The following is a 20,873-nucleotide window of genomic DNA, read 5'->3' as shown; positions in this document are numbered from 1 at the left end:
GGGCTGAGCATGGATGGTGTCAGCCACATCAGCCTCAACGGGAGGGGGGGGGATTATGGGTGCCCTTGACTGGTCCTCCACACATGGGGGGACAGGCTCACCCTGCAAGTAACGACCACGTCCCCTACCGGATCCACCACGGCCACCACTTGTGGCTCTTCCACCTTTGCCACCCTTACGGAATCCTCGCCTCCCAGCCATGGCACTGATGTAAATGTGCGTATGGGAGTGGCTGGAAACTATTGTCCTGGGCAATTGGGGGTCAAAGGGGTTGGGTACCAGATGGTAATTGTACCCTAGTGCTCTTGCAAGGCTGATTGTAACCCCTGGGGAAAGATGACGGGTCACGCTACGCACAGGAGCCCCAAAAAAGGGAGATGACGTGCACGCAACCCCTCCTAGACCACGTGTGCAGAAAGAAAAACTTGCACTACGCTGTGGCACCCAGTAACACAAGAATGAACCTATGCGTGTCACACGCAGCCTAGAATGACCTCTGAAGGGGTAGGCTACACACGGGGCAAGCACAGATGTTAGATACGTGCGTGACTCACTGTCTGCCTGGTAAACGAGCGTGTAAAAGGAGCACGTTTGGTTGGCAACACCCCCGCCAAAAGAAGATTTGTACGCTGTCTGAGGAGACAGGACAACAGTAGAAGGGAACACTGTTTGAGGGAACAGGCCCAGGTAAACCAGTAAAAGCGAAAAAAGAGAAAAAGCTGTCAGAGGTAACAGGGAATACGAACTTGAAACGCCGGGAAGTAAATCGCGTGTGAAACGACAAGAAGTACAGAATTCACCCACTCGCTCTCCACGAAAAGCACGTACAAGGAAAACGTGTTCTACACATACCTTTTATACAGGGCCACACGTCCAGCGTCACTTACGCGGCGTGTACGCGCTAGGGCCATTTCCACCAATTACACGCTTTGTCACTTCTGCGTGTAGGGACATTTCCACCAATTACACGCTTTGTCACTTCTGCGTGTAGGGCCATTTCCACCAATCACACGCTTTGTCACTTCTGCGTGTAGGGCCATTTCCACCAATCACACGCTTTGTCACTTCTGCGTGTAGGGCCATTTCCAACAATCACACGCGATTACACTCTGACGTGCAGTCTTTCCACGTGTGCTCTGTCATCACGTGCTGTGTGGGAAACACCCGTGCGGGTCACGTCACAGACGCGCTTACGCGCTGAGGGCCTTTCCTCGGTTTTCACGCTGACGTGCAGGATTTTCACGTGCCAAATCACTCCGTACCAAGCTGGCCACGCCTACGCACACGGAATACCACGCTCCTGCCCGGAAGGCCGAACTACTGCCCCCCAGAGCCCCGAGCACGCTCCCACCTGCTGCTGCCTGACTGCCTGCTGCCCCTGCACTGCTGGGGGGTGGGGGTGATAGGGGACATGGGTGGGGGCCTGGTGGAGGGTGCCCCTGGTGGCGGGGGGTGGGGGTGATAGGGGACATGGGTGGGGGCCTGGTGGAGGGTGCCCCTGCACTGCTGGGGGGTGGGGGTGATAGGGGACATGGGTGGGGGCCTGGTGGAGGGTGCCCCTGGTGGCGGGGGGTGGGGGTGATAGGGGACATGAGTGGGGGCCTGGTGGAGGGTGCCCCTGGTGGCGGGGGGTGGGGGTGATAGGGGACATGGGTGGGGGCCTGGTGGAGGGTGCCCCTGGTGGCGCGGGGGTGGGGGTGATAGGGGACATGAGTGGGGGCCTGGTGGAGGGTGCCCCTGGTGGCTGGGGGGTGGGGGTGGTGGGAGACATGGGTGGGGGCCTGGTGGAGGGTGCCCCTGGTGGCGGGGGGGTGGGGGTGATAGGGGACATGAGTGGGGGCCTGGTGGAGGGTGCCCCTGGTGGCGGGGGGGTGGGGGTGATAGGGGACATGGGTGGGGGCCTGGTGGAGGGTGCCCCTGGTGGCGGGGGGGTGGGGGTGATAGGGGACATGAGTGGGGGCCTGGTGGAGGGTGCCCCTGGTGGCTGGGGGGTGGGGGTGGTGGGAGACATGGGTGGGGGCCTGGTGGAGGGTGCCCCTGGTGGCGGGGGGGTGGGGGTGATAGGGGACATGAGTGGGGGCCTGGTGGAGGGTGGCCCTGGTGGCTGGGGGGTGGGGGTGGTGGGAGACATGAGTGGGGGCCTGGTGGAGGGTGCCCCTGCACTGCTGGGGGGTGGGGTGATAGGGGACATGGGTGGGGGCCTGGTGGAGGGTGCCCCTGGTGGCGGGGGGGTGGGGGTGATAGGGGACATGAGTGGGGGCCTGGTGGAGGGTGCCCCTGGTGGCTGGGGGGTGGGGGTGGTGGGAGACATGAGTGGGGGCCTGGTGGAGGGTGCCCCTGGTGGCTGGGGGGTGGGGGTGATAGGGGACATGGGTGGGGGCCTGGTGGAGGGTGCCCCTGCACTGCTGGGGGGTGGGGGTGATAGGGGACATGGGTGGGGGCCTGGTGGAGGGTGCCCCTGGTGGCGGGGGGGTGGGGGTGATAGGGGACATGGGTGGGGGCCTGGTGGAGGGTGCCCCTGCACTGCTGGGGGGTGGGGGTGATAGGGGACATGGGTGGGGGCCTGGTGGAGGGTGCCCCTGGTGGCGGGGGGGTGGGGGTGATAGGGGACATGGGTGGGGGCCTGGTGGAGGGTGCCCCTGCACTGCTGGGGGGTGGGGGTGATAGGGGACATGGTTGGGGGCCTGGTGGAGGGTGCCCCTGCACTGCTGGGGGGTGGGGGTGATAGGGGACATGGGTGGGGGCCTGGTGGAGGGTGCCCCTGGTGGCGGGGGGGTGGGGGTGATAGGGGACATGGGTGGGGGCCTGGTGGAGGGTGCCCCTGCACTGCTGGGGGGTGGGGGTGATAGGGGACATGGGTGGGGGCCTGGTGGAGGGTGCCCCTGCACTGCTGGGGGGTGGGGGTGGTGGGAGACATGAGTGGGGGCCTGGTGGAGGGTGCCCCTGGTGGCTGGGGGGTGGGGGTGGTGGGAGACATGAGTGGGGGCCTGGTGGAGGGTGCCCCTGGTGGCTGGGGGGTGGGGGTGGTGGGAGACATGAGTGGGGGCCTGGTGGAGGCTGCCCCTGCACTGCTGGGGGGTGGGGGTGCAGGGGGACATGAGCAGGTGTGCAGGGTAGTCCCCTGTTTTGTGGGCTGCCTGCAGGGGCCGTGGAGGGTGTACAGGGAACACCTGTGAGGACCCACCCAGCCTAATTGCCTGTGATAATTCCCGCACACCCCTGTAATACACGTACCTGGCCAAATCGCGTGTGATAATTCCCGCGCACCCCTGTAATACACGTACCTGGCCAAATCGCATGTGAGAATTCCCGCGCACCCCTGTAATACACGTACCCAGCCGAATCGCGTGTAGAACTTCCCGCGCACCCCTGTAATTCACGTACCCTGGCCAATCGCGTAGAACACCCCACGCACCCCTGTAATACACGTACCAGGCCAAATCGCGTGTGATAATTCCCGCGCACCCCTGTAATACACGTACCCAGCCGAATCGCGTGTAGAACTTCCCGCACACCCCTGTAATACACGTACCTGGCCAAATCGCATGTGAGAATTCCCGCGTACCCCTGTAATACACGTACCCTGGCCAATCGCGTGTAGAACTTCCCACGCACCCCTGTAATACACGTACCAGGCCAAATCGCGTGTGATAATTCCCGCGCACCCCTGTAATACACGTACCTGGCCAAATCGCATGTGAGAATTACTGCGCACCCCTGTAATACACGTACCCAGCCGAATCGCGTGTAGAACTTCCCGCACACCCCTGTAATACACGTACCCTGGCCAACCGCGTGTAGAACTTCCCGCGTACCCCTGTAATACACGTACCCTGGCTAATCGCGTGTATGACTTCACGCGTACCCCTGATATGCACGTTACCCGCTTTGCGTTCCTTGTTTGGCAGCCCTGTAGACTGGTCCAGGGTTAGCGCAGCCCTTTGCGATGATTTAGCGATTTTGATGGCTTTTCCTTGCGCGAGGGCGTTCTTGGGGGCGTTACTGGCGCTGCTGCAGGGTCGCTGCGATACTCTGCGCCACGGCTGGTTTGGGAGCCTGAAATCCATGAATACGCTGTGCGCGGAAATAGGTTTTAGCGCACGTGCCTGGCGCAGACAATCGCACGCGGACACTCTGCGCCAGCCGCTTGCGACACTTTTCTGCGAAATTCTATGAATTACCCTGTAAATGTATACACTTCTGAGAGCAGTGAACCTTTTAGAACAGGCAGTCAAGAACCACATGAACAGCCACTCATAGCAAATGAGGTAGAATTAGCCATGATGGAAGTAACCACCACCATGTTTCAGTATGAGCAATCTGCGGAAGATTTGGCTGTACTAAAATTCCAACTAAATAATGAGCAGCGTACCATTTTTTTAGAAGTGAAAAAATTGAACATGGTATACAGCACGAAAGTAAAACATGTACCTGTGCCAAATATACACCTGTACTGCTGTATGTAAGTGGTGAAGCTGGGTCAGGGAAAACCTTCTTAAAGATTATCAGCAAATACCTCCAACAATTAACAAATAACCTTTCAGCTGTTGTAGCTGTCTACAACATAGATGGAGTCACTCTTCACTGATTACTACTCCTTCCAGTAGAACATCAAAACAAATTAGAGTACTATAAACTTTCAGCAGAATCTGCTATGGAGCTAAGCAGAGTTTTGAAATTAATGAAAATGATCCTAATAGATGTGGTGAGCATGGTTTCTATATTAAACAGAAATGGTGCCCACTGGATTCAAAGAGATGAGTTGTGAAAGAGACAGCAGCTGCAATCCTATTCAAACATTACTTTATTTTCATTGTTATTTAATAAAAAAAGCACAAAAATTATTTGTTAAAACATGAATACTTTTCTTTCATTCATTCATACCCAATTCATACCTCTCACTTCTATTATTCTAAGACAGTTTATCAATAGAAGCCAATTTTGTGTATACAGCTTGTATTCCAGTTCTTTTCATTTCAAATGTTCTTGCTAATGGTGATATATCCACTAGTACTATTAGTTCATATTACAAACATCACTGTAGCTTCTGTCTCTTTCACTAGTTATCTCTTTGAATCCATTGGGCACCATTTCTGTTTAATATATAATTGTTCTACCCCTAGGTGGCCATCAAGTAGGGGCTCCCACCTGGGTTTTTGGAGCATGGTTTCTAACCTAATGTTAGCTTTGATTCACCTCAGATTGCAAGAGGTTCTCAAAACAGACTACGAAGAACTGTTTGGAGGAAAACATGTACTTGTTTTTGGAGATCTCCTTCAATTACCATCAGTGAAAGGTGAACCCATCTTCAAAACCTTAGGACACAAAGTGTGCCATAAAAGTCTTGGAAGCATTGGGAATGTAAATCTCTGGCAACATTTCCAATACAGAGAACTAACACAAAACATGTGTCAGTCTGTAGACCTCACCTACACCAACATTGGTGTACTATCAAAGGAGGCGCAGTGTATCCTCAATACTAGACACATCCATGAGCTGTACGAGCGTAACACATGTGCTACTGATGTAATGGAACAATTAGCTCACAAAACATCACCTGTATGTCCTTAATGCCAACTATAGCAAGCTGTGCACAATTCAATGCAACAATGCTGAAAAAAGAAAACCAACCACTATTGGAAATTAACGCCACAGACAAACTGGACGTACACGGTATGACAATACCTATGTTTCAACAAGCCATAGCACGACTAAATGCCTTAGAAAACTCTACCTCCAACACAGCCGGTTTGGGGAAAATGTTACCATTATGTGTGAACTGTAGAGTAATGCTAAAGTGTAACCTTGACATTGAGCAAGGTTTAGTTAATGGAGCACTTGGTACAGTTGTTGGCTTCCAAGCATACCCCCGTGACGACAACATCCAGTTTGACAAACTTTCAGAAGTTAAAAAGATAGGACACACAACGGCTCGATTCCTTCTTTTTAAAGACATGTATGTACGCAGAGAACAGTTTTCTCTGTTGCTAGCTTATGCAGTAACACTTCATAAATCGCAAGGTCTAACCTTAGATCAAGCATTGATAATGGCAGCACAGTCTTTAAAGAAGGCATGAGTTACATAGCACTGTCACAGCTACGTAAACTGGAAGGACTATATCTAGTGAATTTTGATGCAACTGCATTCAGCGCAGACATTCCCTGCATCATAGAGTACAATAGACTACGTGCACTCTACACAACCCATTTGAAAATTTACCCTGTTCCTCACAAACCCAAAGGTTTCAAAAGTAAGCTCATTCCATCAGATGTGCTAAATGATTTGTCAACAGTACCATCAAAGAAATTGAAATCAGCTCATACTACATCAATTACCAAAAGCACAGACAAAAGGAGTAAAAAAGACAAGACATACCCAACTCCACAAACAAAAAAGGGCCTCTTCAAACAAACCACGTACCCTTCCATAAAGTACTCGGACACAGAAGGACCTGGTCCATTCAAATTTTCTAATACAACAGGGGTTAATTGCTTGCTATGCAAATGTAACTATTAATGTTCTATTCCAAATGCCAGCAATAGTGGACAACATTTATTTAAATGGCGCAGAGCAGTTGTGTTTACAGATGCTCGTCCTTCACAGAAATGCAGTAAGTAATCCTGACAACATTTACAATGTCTCAGGAGTAAGACAAGAATTGGACTACTGTGCTGGAATGGTGAAATTCACGTTAAACCGACAAGAAGATCAGCAGGAATTTCTAATGTTTTTACTACACGTACTGGAAAGGAAAAACACACTCAAAAAATTAAATCTTTCACATTTCCTACATGTGGAAACATACATGCAGTCTCTGCAACCATGTAATTCAGGAACAAGTCCCCAACCAATGCTTTGTGTATGTATCAATTCCTAACTGTGACTCCATTCCATTTCAGCAACTGGTGCAAAATGCAAGCCATAGCATATTGTGTACGTCGTGCAATTCTGATAATCGTTTGACGCTGCATATACACTCACATAGTCAATATGTCATTGTAATGCTCTTAAGATACAATGCTGATGGAACCAAAAACAACTGCAAACTTACTGCCTTCAAGCATGGCCAGGTATCACTTGGCAAGAAAACCTTCACAACAGTAATCTACCACAATTCAAAATAACACAGGCGACAATCAGTGGAAGCCACTATACCTCATACATTAGAAAGTAATGCTCATGGTGGGAATGCAATGATACTTCCATCATTCCAAAGCAGAGATTACCTGCGAATCTTGCAAATGCCTACTTAATATTCTTGAAGCCAAAATGTAGTCATTGATGTACAAAAGTGCTATATCTTACTCCCCAGCACCAACCAGTACCTTTGTAATGGAAAAGAAAAAAGGAATTACCTTCCACACTCTCTACTTAAAGCAACTTAGCATACAGCAAGCATTGAAGAAATGCATTAAAGTGTGTGTTGGATAATTGTATCCCCAATGAGTACACTCAGACAAACAATACGTATACACAAATGACAGAAGCAGTATTTTCGTAAATATTATGATACGTAAATATCGGAAAGTACTAAGTATGAGGGTTCAAAACTATCCACGGTCACCTCTGAAACCACCAAGTATGCAAACGAGTCACAACCTCTCTAAGAATACTCAACAAATGCAATACATATGGAACTATCACTACGTAGCGCCATAATGGTACACCACACTTCAGAATGTACACATGTGAAAGCAGCAACAGGAATGCGCACACTTGTAAATGTACCCTATAGGAATGGGACACTGCAGTTAGAATACGCCACCAGGGGCCAGATTACAGAAACTTTGCACTGGTGCAAGTGCAGAAATTGCACAGTATTAGCACTAGGGCAAAGTTTGCCCTATTTTTGAAAACACTGGGACATATTAGAAAACTATTACACAATGACAATGACAAGTGCAGTTTAGGATGGTGTAAGCACGAGGGCAAAAATTGCAATAGTGCAATAAAAATACATTTTCAATGAGTTTTTTCACTAGGGCAAGGTTTGCCCTAGCGCTAATACCATTCCGTATTAGCACTAGGTCAATCTTTGCCCTGTTGCAATAATGCAGTAAAAATGTATCTTTTTTGTCCTAGTGCGATTTTTACCCTGGTCTGTAGACCATGCCAAACTGCACTTGTCATGGTGCAACAGTTTTCTAATATGTTCAATTGTGTTTTTTAAAATAGGGCAAACTTTGCCCTAGTGTTAATACCATGCAACTTTGCACTTGCACTGGTGCAAAGTTTCAATAATCTGGCCCCAGGTATCTAACTGCAACCAGAATAATACAATGTTATTTGCAGCACTAAAACAACCCAACCTTCAACAAGCACTGTGCTACAAACATGTCCTCAAACACTTCCAAAGTATGACCACTTGCTGTATGCCAACAAGTACGTAACTACCGTCACAATTCTACAGTAGCACAGTACAATGGCACAATACTTGCAAAACACCAGCAGCAACCAAACGCATAAAGAAACAGTGCTACAAAAAAGAAGCAGGTAAACATTTACAAAACACCAACTGCTATACAACGCCACCCATCCTACAAACATGTATAAGACCATAAATCGTAAACCATTGCATTTCATCCTACTCCAAGAGTACACCCTAAACATTGCTATAACCACTGCAAAGATTACTGTAATTCATTGTGCACCATATCAGCAAAGTAATTTGGAAGTTTTATTTAAAATCCAGCATGGATTTATTTCCCCCACAGACCCAATGATTAAGCAAAGAAACACAGGAACTGCGCACATTGCACCGTACACTGGTTCAGAGCATAGTACTAATGAAGTACAAGTTATGAGGGTCCACAAAGTAAATAAATATATGCAATGTAGTGGACTGCAAAGTAACGAAATACCTGCTCTAACATGTTCTATTCTCTTTTCCCACAGATAATGCAGCAACACTTCCTACACAATTTGACATCCCATACACAAAGAACAGCACAGGCCCTCCCCAATCCAAGCATAAGTATGGAATTATTGGTATCATACTTGTCTACAATGTCCACAGTGCAATGTGTGCACATATTTCTGCAATGCAAATAGCAATGCCACAATTTGCAATGTACTCCTATATTACAGTACGCAGCTTGTACCTACACCCTACACGCTTCACCCTTCACTACACCCCGTACAGTGTATGGGCTCCAGCCATGCACTCAATATTGTAGACCCTGCCCACAACTACCGCGGCGCTGTAGAACTATGCATACAAACATCTATCCACGTACCAGAAACCCCACACATAACACAGCCACCTACCCCTTAGCCACTGCAGTTTACATTGCCTCACATTTCTTCCACACAATGGATAACCTGTTTCCTACGTACACTGTTCAGCTAAGCCTACAGTAAGTGGACACACTGAATGCACTACACTACAGTAACCTACCAGATAATCTGCACAATCACAACAATGTAAATTGATCAATGCATCCATATATTTTATGTAACTGTCCTAACGGCTGCAACATTTGGCTCCTTGCATTCCACTGGCACTGTTTAGGCCATTAGGTCATCTTGATTGTTATGTACACCATTTCAAAAGAAGGTATACAACACAGATTTCACTGCAGCACATGGTACATAGTTCGGCAGCCATATTTCAAACATTGCGTTACTCCTTTAATTTTTAAACTTGTGTTTCCCTTTCTTATTGTGTAATGCAAACACCATTTCAACACCATAACCCCCATACAATGTTTAAAGGACGTACACTTTAATTACTTTTCTTTGATCAATGACAGCCCCAAACATGGTCATGCTGCAAGACACCAAACTGCATACGATGGCCCAGCCACCCATGTATGCTGAAGCAGCGCACACACAGTCTGCCATCGTCCACTGTTGCCTCGTAATACACTGCACATATAAATGTTTCTTAGAGGCGGTAAAAACACATTTTATGCATGTTGCCATCTTTGCATTCAGGGCAGCATGTGTACGGCATCATCTCTACTTACATGTCATACTAACATCACCGTAATGACACTACGAACATTCAGAAATGAATGGTAAAATTGAAACACGTTGCCAGTTGAATCCTTTTTTTTCCAGCATCATCTCCGGAAAGCAAAAACTAACATACCTCTCCTTCAAGAGGACAAATGCTCATTGTAAAACAGCCTTGAGTGGGAAGCATGATTAGCTCCAAGGGCAGACATTGCATGGAATTGTAGAAAAAAAGGATACATAACTTACAGTGCAGTTGGTCTGCCCATGTGCCACAAAGGTAGTCTGCAATGATTCCATACGCCATGCACTGCAATTTGTCGCTTACCCAATACAAGCATGGAATTTGCCAAAGTTATGTAAGTACAACTTTACATCACATGTGTATTACAATTAAAATGTATTAAAGCTGCAGTTCTGTATGCATAATTATACATTTATTTTACCGCACACTTTCTCTGTGTGCATTGTACGGAGGTTTGTGATGGCAGTAATCACGCTGTTACAGTGGCATGTCTCCACCATTCCCCGTAAATTGCAACTGTGATTCTTCTTCATTTTGTTGCCATACTTCCCCAGCCACTGGTATCCAGATATAACGGACAAGACAAAAGGGAACGCAATTTGTGCAGTGAAACAGCACACCTGTGCTCACTCATGCAGTGCTACATTCTGTGTTGCCCTTACTATGCCCTTACTATGCCCTTTCAAACAATTACCAGTTCTATGCACCCTAATTTTATTGAAAGCAATAACGGCCACAGGTGCATGCAGCAGTCAACGGGCACACAAATATCAACAGCTCACAATTCAATGTTGCATTTTTAGCAAACCAGCTCCTGCATTCTCCTGCAATCTGAGGGGACCCCCATGATGGTGGTTTATTTATTTTTTCTGTGGTCTCACTCACAGACATTGGGCCTCATTACGACCCTGGCGGAGTGGGTTTACGCCAGCGGTATTCGCGGCGGACCCGTCCGCCCTACTACGAGTTCCCGTAGCGCCATGGAGCATTTTCCGCCTGGTTTTTCCGGGCGGAGAAATCCATGGCGCTACGGGACCTTGTTGTTAATTACGCCACCGTATTTTACGGTGGCGTAATTAACGCCTTCCCCACTCCCATTATACCCTATGGGGCAAAAATGGGAATGGGGAAGGGTAAAATAGGGAATGGGGATTTACCGCCCCGCCAAGGTCGGAATGGGGCGGTAAATCCGCCAACCCCCATGGCGCTATCGGCAGCTTTCCGCCGTGCTCCATGGTGCATTTGGCGCCACGATTTCCGCCAGGGTCGTAATGAGGCCCATTGTGCCGTGGGTCTAACACTCGCTAGCACTGTCATTTTTTGTAAAAAGAAAACACATGAAAGGAGCGTCTTGTGGCCATGTTTCAAAGGCATTTTTCCTTGTGTGGAGCCGTACAAGGACAGTATCCCCTACAAAACAGAGAGCAAGGCAGTGGGTTAACATATAACGCAACTCAATAACACACAGCTCATGGTCCAACTCAATAACACAGAGTTCATGGTCCATGAGGCAGCCACCTATTACGACATCCTTCCGGCAAACTCATGTCCTGTACGCTGCCACTAATAATGGCTACTTAAAGGAATGGTTCGGTCAAAAAATGTTATTGCCCCTACGGGTCGGCCATGTGTTTTTAAGCCTAAGTCGCTCGATTTTAGAAAAATTTCCTATGGACCTTACCCGAGTTTTCGTCCATTAAACACACGCGAAAACAGGCACCAGGGAGCTGCCATTTTGTGATAATCCTATCATTTCCCCCATCGCCCTGGCTGACCTGCTTTTGCGGCACTAAATCATATCCCCACCCCTGAGCCTGACATTATCAAAACATTCATATTCCCCGCCTCTCTCCGTGAAGTTACTGTGCTGCGTAGGCAAACGCGCCCAGTCCTCTTCTACGCGACTTCACACAGAACCCGGAAACCAACACAGATCAGCTCACAACACAGCGCGCCACAATTCGGAATATGAAACTGTACTTTAAAATCAAACAGCAACACGGTAAATTTGGTAAAGTACACTTATTTGACATTAAATGTTTATAGAATATTCAGCAATTGCCATAAGAACTCCGAAAGTCATTTATTTTCTTTTATCTCTATCCGCAAATCCGTAAAATTTTATCGTGAGTCACACGCTGTTCCTTTATGGTACACAGGGTGTTGGTTTTCGTTCAAAGAAGCACTTTTGTCGCACGTTAAACTGTAAGGCTGTTCCATCAAGTAGGCACTAGGCCAGCGTAAAGGTTGATATGTTGCTTCTAGCTGCTAGTACCGCGTAAGGGCATATGGGCCCTTGGCGATCGTCCCATAAGATCATCAGAATGGTGCAGTTGTTTACATTAAGCTGCAGCTGGCGGCTGAAGAAACCATCTGCCGGTGTCTGAAACTGGTGGCAGTGGCAAAAGGGAAGTATATACCTATTTTGAAAACATAAAATTTATAATTAGTCTCGCCAGCCGATCTTTATTAATATTATTCATTTTATTTATTACGGCCAAGCTGAAACTATTTGCTTTCAAGGATAGTGCAATGGAGTATGTTCGGCTCTAAAATCAATGCGAAAACTAACGAAATAAATCGAGGTTAGTACACAATGAGAAACGACTTTTTGTCTACATGCGTGTGGAATGTGGACCTGCATGCCCATGTGCCCGCTACAAGGACGATCCCACAAACGTTTTCAAAGCTATTCATTCATTCATTTATTCATGCATCCATTCATTAATTCTTCATTCCGGTATAAAAGCATCTAAAGAGTTACTTACATTATATTTGCAATTTCCATTGTGTCTCTGCGTAATGCAGTCCGTAAATCCCACTGTGCTCTTGACAACGATTTTTTGTATACTGAACTAACATGAAACTCGGTCTAGTTTAAGAATTTTCTGCCTTATCGTCTCTTACGTTATTGCACCCCCCAACCCCCACTTCAAATGAAGTTCTTTCTGCATGGTCCCTGTCTCTCAAGGTCAAAAAACAATAGAACCTTATACTGCCAGTGCGAGTTGTGGGCCTCTTCAGGGCGCGAGCTGAAAATCAAAGCCGCTGACCTTCACTAGAAATGAGCATACATTCTTTCTTTGCAACATCCCGTAGTAAAGCCATCTGTGAGAACTTGAAGTTTCGAATCCATCTATGTATTGCACCTCAATGTGCAAATGCGAACTGGCTTCTCTCCCATCTGCAACGGCTCACTTGGCGCGTTCTAAGGCCCCAATTTTGTCCTTGTTGTCTGCTAGCTTTGAAGCCCCAAAGAACCATAACTATTGAGACTTTTAATTTTTTGGGGAATGTCAGGGAAAGTATAAAGTACCCGAGGAGTTGAGTTGAAAGTGAGATTTATTGTTTGTTTGTTTTATTATTTGCAATACGCAAGCCTCCCCTCGGTTAACAGTGCCCAGCGTTTATAAGAGATTGCGAAAATTAGTTACATCAACAAAAATATATACATACACATATAGACAAGGTCAGCAATATGAGGTGAATAGAGAGAGAGTTCAAAGATGACACCCAGGTAGTTCGGCACCCAGGATGGTGAAGGTAGGGGTTAGGGTTAGCATACTTTGTATGCACACTGTACAATAAAATGTATTTACAAAAAGACAATCGTATTACAATAATTTAAACCGGGATTTGTACTTCACAACCAGGTCTCCTTTGGGTGGACATGGCACAGTGGCAATGTTGGGTGGCAATGGATCAGTGCTCTGCACAGAAACGTTCAAAATTCCATATCTGTGCTTCTCTAATACAGCAACAATAAGGCTTTTGACAAAGTCGAACTCCATTTCCTCATAGACTGGTTTGATCACCCATTGCTTACTTCTTTTTGAAAAGGCCTTAGTGTAGCGAGGCATCCTTACATTACCCTTAGTCCTAGATTGTTCACGGCCGAGATTCTCGTTATGGGCCAAGACGGCAAGTAGAGTCCTATGTCTCATGCCCTGTATGCTGAAATGCAAGCGCTTTGGCCTGTACTTTAGGCACATATTGTGAAACACCTCCAAACCTCCTGTGTGACAGAATTCTGTCAGTCTGCTAAAATCTCTTGATAGAGTTTTATCGAAAACAATCTTCTCAATGGCTTTGTGTGTCGGTGAAGATGATTTCAACCACTTCTTCTTCCTTGCCTCCACTGGGGATAAAGGGTCATGTTCACATTGGTGGAAATGTAGGTTTTCTGACCAGCGGTGCACGTTGGTATAGTGGTTCATCAGTGACCGCCATTTTTCAAGTAGTATTTCCACTGACCCTTCACAAGTTTTGGAGCTCCACCAAAGATGGTTGCTGATAGACTGGGACCACTCTGAAATACTTTACAAACCTTTTTTTTCCCCTGGAGCCGAGATTTTCTAATTGATTGATTTAGCAAGATGCCATACGTCAAATTGATGTTTAATATGTGAGAACTGCTCTCTCATTGTCTTGGCAATTGAAACGTGTCTGTCAGTGGCTATGAGGTCGATGTGCATTCCCCTCGATTGTAGATATTCCACTGATTTTATAAATCCTAGTTTCTCCATGGCCACTGAGGATGTACATTGTGTTACCTGCACGACCACCAAACTCACAATTTTCTTACTATCCATGTCCTGAAAGTGGTAGGTGCAGTACTTGGCAGAAAATCCAGAGCTGTCGCACTGTCCATCGCCAGCTAGCCTGAATCGTTTGCCTTCGAATGTACTTGCTAGAGACAATTGTTCAATTTTCCAAGCATCACTAATGGCCGGAAACAGATAATCATGTTGGTATTTGTAGTACTGCGTTTTTTAAATGAAATGGAGTCCCACAAAATGAAAGAAAGACTCTAACTTTCTACAACTGGAGCCACTAAAAAGTGATGCAGAAGCACGCAGTAGATTACCTGCTTGGAAGTTTCCCCAGCATCGGTTGTGTAGACCATGAGAACGTATGATGCAATCTACAGGTGGTATGTATTGTGACGTTACTGCATTGTTTTTGGCGAGTCACATGAATCAATGGCTTCCCACATGCTTTCCCTCTGCCGGAATGCCCACATTTCAGCATACTTATAATATCCATCAAACAACTGTCGAATACTATGTATTTGCCCTCTTTCATTAGACTGTCATCCTGTGTCAAAGTTGTTTCGGCCTGTGACGTTGAGGACATATCACCACATTTGAAGGAAATATCGCTGCCATCAAGTTCTGATGCGTCGGTGAATTCTGCTGCTGGTTCATTCTCTGTCATTTCAACATCTGCTACCTCAACATTGATGGGAGAACACAACAATGTCGACAGCTTTTTTGGTGGCAATTTTTTGGCGGGTGTAGATTGTGTGAATTGATCTGCGACTACTTCAGAGCTATCTTCAATACATCCAGTATCATGTTGTTGCGGCGGTGCGGTCATACTGTAGCAATGGTCCAATACAACTTTGCTGGATTCTCTAGACCCATTAATTTCATGTTCTGGCCATTGGACATGAGCATCCCGAGTCTCAACATGCCGCGTCTGAATTAATAGTTCCTCCATAGTGTAAATGGTATGGCAAGCAACATCTCTCATTCGCTTCACTGTCTGTGTATGTATAGTTCGTAGACCCACAGGTAACTAGAGGACAGATTGGAAAAGGGATGTTCAGTTTAAACACAAGATAAAGTATAGTACAATTGACTGGAAAAAAACATAAAATAGTCCCCAGCACAAAAAAATTTCTAAAGTTATGAACTGTTTGTAACTAACCTTATTTTTGTTTCTTTTCTTTGCAACTTTTTTGACTCGACTTTCAACATCTGCACGCTGTTGCTCCGATATGTATCCGCATGTCTCCCCTTCCTCTTGCGCTGCAACAACTATATTTTCTGTATCCGCATAGACAGCACTGAATGTGGCTCCATCGACTCCCTGAAACATAGTATTTTCATTACTGTGTATCAAAATATTGTTAGCATAAAACGCACATGAGGACGAACACACATGTACATCTCAATAGCCAAACACTATTTAAACATTGTGTGGAACAATCAAACGACAAGTATTCGAGCTCTGATGACCTAGTTCAATGGAGCTGTTAGTATCCATACCTCTGGCTCTACATGGACTGCCACAAATTATTGTATTGAAGAGGAGGCATCAGCAACTCCCTGAAACACAGTACTTGAGTTAGTATAGTTTTCAATATCGTAAACATAACACACACTTGGGGTCGACGGCACAGGTACATATAAAGAGATAACCACAAATGTTGCATTGTCTAAAAGAATCAAGGAAAATTTAAAAATGATCAGATTTAATCGACTTATTTCTCCGATTTCTTTACATCTGCATCATCTAAATGGGATCTTGTGATTGTAGTGGAAGCTCCATCATCTCCCTGAAACACAGTACTAGCGTTAATAGGGAAGAAAGTATAGCAAATGGAATCACGTTATATGATCACACTCGATGGAGCTGTCAGTATCCATACCTCATGCTGCTGAAGAATATCTAGGGCTGTTGTCAATGGGGTGCGCACTTTCGAAAGCTGTTGCGCTGATTCGTATCCGCATGGTCCCGCTTCCACCGGAATTACTTGAATGTCAGGCTCTGCATCAAGTGCGTGGGTTGACGATTCAACAACTGCCTGAAACATAGTATTTGCATTAGTAAGGATTACAATATTGAAAACACAACACACGCTTGGGGTCGACCGCACAGGTACAAATCAACGGCTAACCACAAATGAAACATGGTGTAGAACAATCAAACGACAAGTGTTCCAGTCCTGATGATCACGGTCAGTTGAGCTGTCAGTATCCATACCTCGGGCTGCTGAAGAACATCTAGGGCTGTTGTCAATGTGGTGTACGCTTCAGCATCTCCCTGAAAGACAGTACTTGCATTAGTATGGATAACACTAATTATAACTGAAAACAAACACCAGGGGACGCCAACTAAGGTGTATATCAATTGGAAAGCACTAACCAAACAATTGGTAAAATAATCACACGATACATAAAAACTATTACTTGACATGCATAAAACAAGTCTGTAGCGGAATAGCCAAGTATGATTACCTGATACGCGCTAGAAGTGGTTGATAACTGCGAGCACGTGACGGAAGTAGAATGTTCTTGCTTCAGATTCAAGGGATAGTCAAGAAGTTGTAAAGGTAAATTATTGTTTGATAATGAAATGCCAATATTTAAAATTGCCATTTAAGGAGACAGAATACTTGAGTAATGTGCAATATAGCACAGTTCCCTGTGCCCATACATAGATTTCGTGTGTGTGTTATGAAATCTAAAAATAATATATTGATAAATGTCATTATTCAAAAAGCTATACACTCTTTTCAATGTCGAAAGTATTACAAATTTGAAACAACACCTAAAATATCAATGAATCCATTCGGCTACCTACACACTACCGCAAGGCCTAAAGCTAAAAACGGACACTTGACTCACCAGTGGCGGATTGTGGACTAATAGAGTGGGAATAGCGTTTGCAAGCAATTTTCGTGTCGATCGCCGTTTATTCTTCTTTGTTACCCAAGATGTGGTGTACATGTTCGAGGGAAAGTGCCGGCTGCAGATGCGGTATCGATCACCCCTCTTGTCCTCAAAGACTTGTTGGACTCTACTTTCCAGCTCATCCAGTGGTTATCCGCAATGTCTGACCCATTCTCTTATTCGATCAACAGTTTTCGGGAATGCATTGTAGTGCCTTCAGATTTAGCATGGGTCTTCGAAGGGCAACCGCTAATCGAACAGGCAGGCATTGTTGAAAATTCTGAAAAGTAAATATCAAGATTATTATAAAACCTTGATGAATAAAAATGTCATAAAAAAGTAAATGAACCATACCATGCTCAATGCAAGGTTTGTTTTGGTCGACGGAACTATACCAGTTCATCATGTGTGGCTTAGTATTTGCATAAGTTACAGACATTTTTTAAATTATGTGACTAAACTCTGAACATGTGACTCGCCCCTTGGATGTTTGTCTTGCACAAAAAGGAACCATGCTTACATCATAGACTGGACCCCCGAAGGTTGCAATTCGATGACAATTGACACAGATGAAAATAAATAGATCTATTGATAGCATAACAATTGAAACTCAAGTCAATAGCAATGAGACCAATGACCATAGCTCTATTGGGTACTGTAATAGCAAATAGATTGAAATGTAAACATGACCGAAATATGACTAGGATCCATGGCCTTACCTTGACCAACAAACAGTTGGATTCAGCAGGCCGAGCAGTATGTTGCAGGAGAACAGGTAGATGGCCACAGGTAGCACACTGATGAGTTTGCTCGAAGCGGTCACAGATAGCACGGCGACGAGCAGATTAGCATAGATCTCAGTGCTTCTCAGGTAGAAGGTTCAGGAGTTGACTTGCAAAGCACAAAGATGTTCTCATGAGACATATCAAGTGGTTTATAAAGTATTAGAAACAGGGGTTTGTTTGTGAATGAATGACGTGTGTATGTTGTGGTATTATGTTTATTGCAGGGGGGCGGCCTGCCTCAGGGGAGGCCTGCCTGGAGACACGGGGTCTGAGGAGGCCATGTGAGCGATGGCCCCTGGGCGTGGGATACCTTTTGAAGTGTACATGCTGTTTGGCACCTTGGCTGTTTGCGCCCGTCACAGCCCCCATGCCAGCTCTCATCCCCGGGTGCGAACCGCCTTTGATAGAGGGGGTGGGATGGATGGGCCTGGGGCGTGCAGATAAGGGACAGGAAGACTGCTGAATGGGGACACACTTATGTGGATTGCAGGGGGGCGGCCTGCCTCAGGGGAGGCCCGCCTGGAGACACAGGGTCTGAGGAGGCCATGTGAGCGATGGCCCCTGGGCGTGGGATACCTTTCGAAGTGTACATGCTGTTTGGCACCTTGGCCGTTTGCGCCCGTCCCTTGCCCTTATGTGATGTTAACTTTGCATGACATTCGCGTAGATGGGAAAACTGAGCAGGACACGGGGCATCCATTTTTGTACCCCCTTTCCACTCCATTTCGGTGACCAGGCCTCACTGCGATAGTACAGCGCGCAGAGCGCATGGCCCACAGTCTCGTTCCCACTCTGACTGGAAAACTCCAGAGGTATTTGCAACAGCTAATAAATGTAACACATCACTCTCTGAGATCACGGTCCTGCATGTGAACCGGCCTGAACCAAGCACATGGCTCGTTCATCTCCACAACGTGTCCTTGCCCACGCACCCTCGCCAGTGGAAAGTTACTTTCATTCTGACCCTGTGTCCCTGCAAGGTATTCTCTTCATGTGCCAGACCACTGACCATGCCATGATGCCGACCTAGCAGATCCCCAATAGACCCCTACTGCAGAATATCGTTGCCTATCAATAACAAATGCCACATATCAGAGATTCTTGTGAGCACAGACCCACACTTCAAACGGTGTATTATAGTGGTCAAGACCCTTGACCTAAGGCCTGTATAATCCAATGTTAATAGATAGTATTGATATATGTGTGACTTTTATAGAGACATAACCGACTGAAAGACTTTGAACAAGTGTTATTTAGTGCATGCATTATTGATAATATATTATGTTAGCTTAGATAGTGACCACCCCGCTTCACAGCGACCTGAACTTCACCCAATCCGAGCACAGGTGTCTGACGTCCATCCTTGAATGGAGACACACTTGATTGATTTAAAAAATCGAAACAACCGTTGTTAAAATATATGTGGTGTTTTATTTTGTAGCTTATTTTGATGACACAAAAATACAAAACTTTACACATTGTACAGTTCAGGTTGCAGCACAGTGAGAGAAAATCCCCTGTACTAACCGCTGTCACTCGGGAACGTTTCTCTTATGGCACGAACGGCACAGGCGGGTATCACTCTTCGAACGCGGTGTCCAAGCCTCCCATGAAGCCACCATGTGAAGGAACGATAGGCCACCAGCCTGCACCACCTGTGAAAAGGAATGAAACAAACTGTTTTTAAATGACCAAGATAAGTTTAATAAACGTTTGTTGTCAATGACAATTCTTGTAACTAATGGCATTCTGCTTGGACAAATGCTATCTAGACACTGCACACTATTGAAAGACTTTTGTGCGTTACAATGATATGTATATGTAATTTTGGATATAGTAGAAGACCATGAAATGGGAGTGGCATGACAAGCAGAGTATACTTACTCGTTACCCGGATTACGAGGACGAACTGTTGCGTGAAGTTTGTGCATAAGCACCATCATTATCCTCAACACGGACCGTGTGAGGCAGGCGGCCCTGAAGTCTGGAAGCTCGGTGATGCATTGCGGTCGTAGCTCACCTTCCGAAATGTAGGCCACGCATCCTGAGTTTTCACAGCAGCAGCAGTTCTCGTCCTCGGTTGGCATTAGCTCGCACCGATTGCATGTGCACCAGGTGGAAACACCGTCCATGCGACTAGGTCCAGGCTCTTCAGCTGTTGAATCGTCCTCCCAACTGCCGTCCGAAGACCCATCGTTTTCGCGTGTTTCCCTTTCCAGTAGTTCCTCCTCGGTATACTCGGGCTCGTAAATGTAGGGCATTATTGTATCCATTGTGTGTTGCACAAACTAAAATAATCGATAGCGGTGGTACTGGTATCTGTTCACACGGGCTACAAGCAACGAAGGTAGCTGACCAGAGCACAGAAACGAGTCACAGAATACTCAAAGTAGCACAGAGAGAGGAATGGAATCGGAAATCTGCTGCTGTGTGTTGTGAAACGGTCTGTTTATACTTATTGAGGAAAGAGGCGTCCTGCCATTTCCATGGCAACACGTTATTAGCTGAAGCGCAGCGAATGTTGACACGAGACGTGCTTTGGCGTTGTGAAATGGGCGGTACGCGTCTGCTGATGACAGGCTCAGGGGTGGGGGATATGATTTAGTGCCGCAAAAGCCGGTCAGCCAGGGCGATGGGGGAAATGA

Source organism: Ambystoma mexicanum, chromosome 10, assembly GCF_040938575.1.
Source record: "Ambystoma mexicanum isolate Mex_15411 chromosome 10, UKY_AmexF1_1, whole genome shotgun sequence".
Taxonomy (NCBI): domain Eukaryota; kingdom Metazoa; phylum Chordata; class Amphibia; order Caudata; family Ambystomatidae; genus Ambystoma; species Ambystoma mexicanum.
This window is presented reverse-complemented; position numbering follows the sequence as displayed.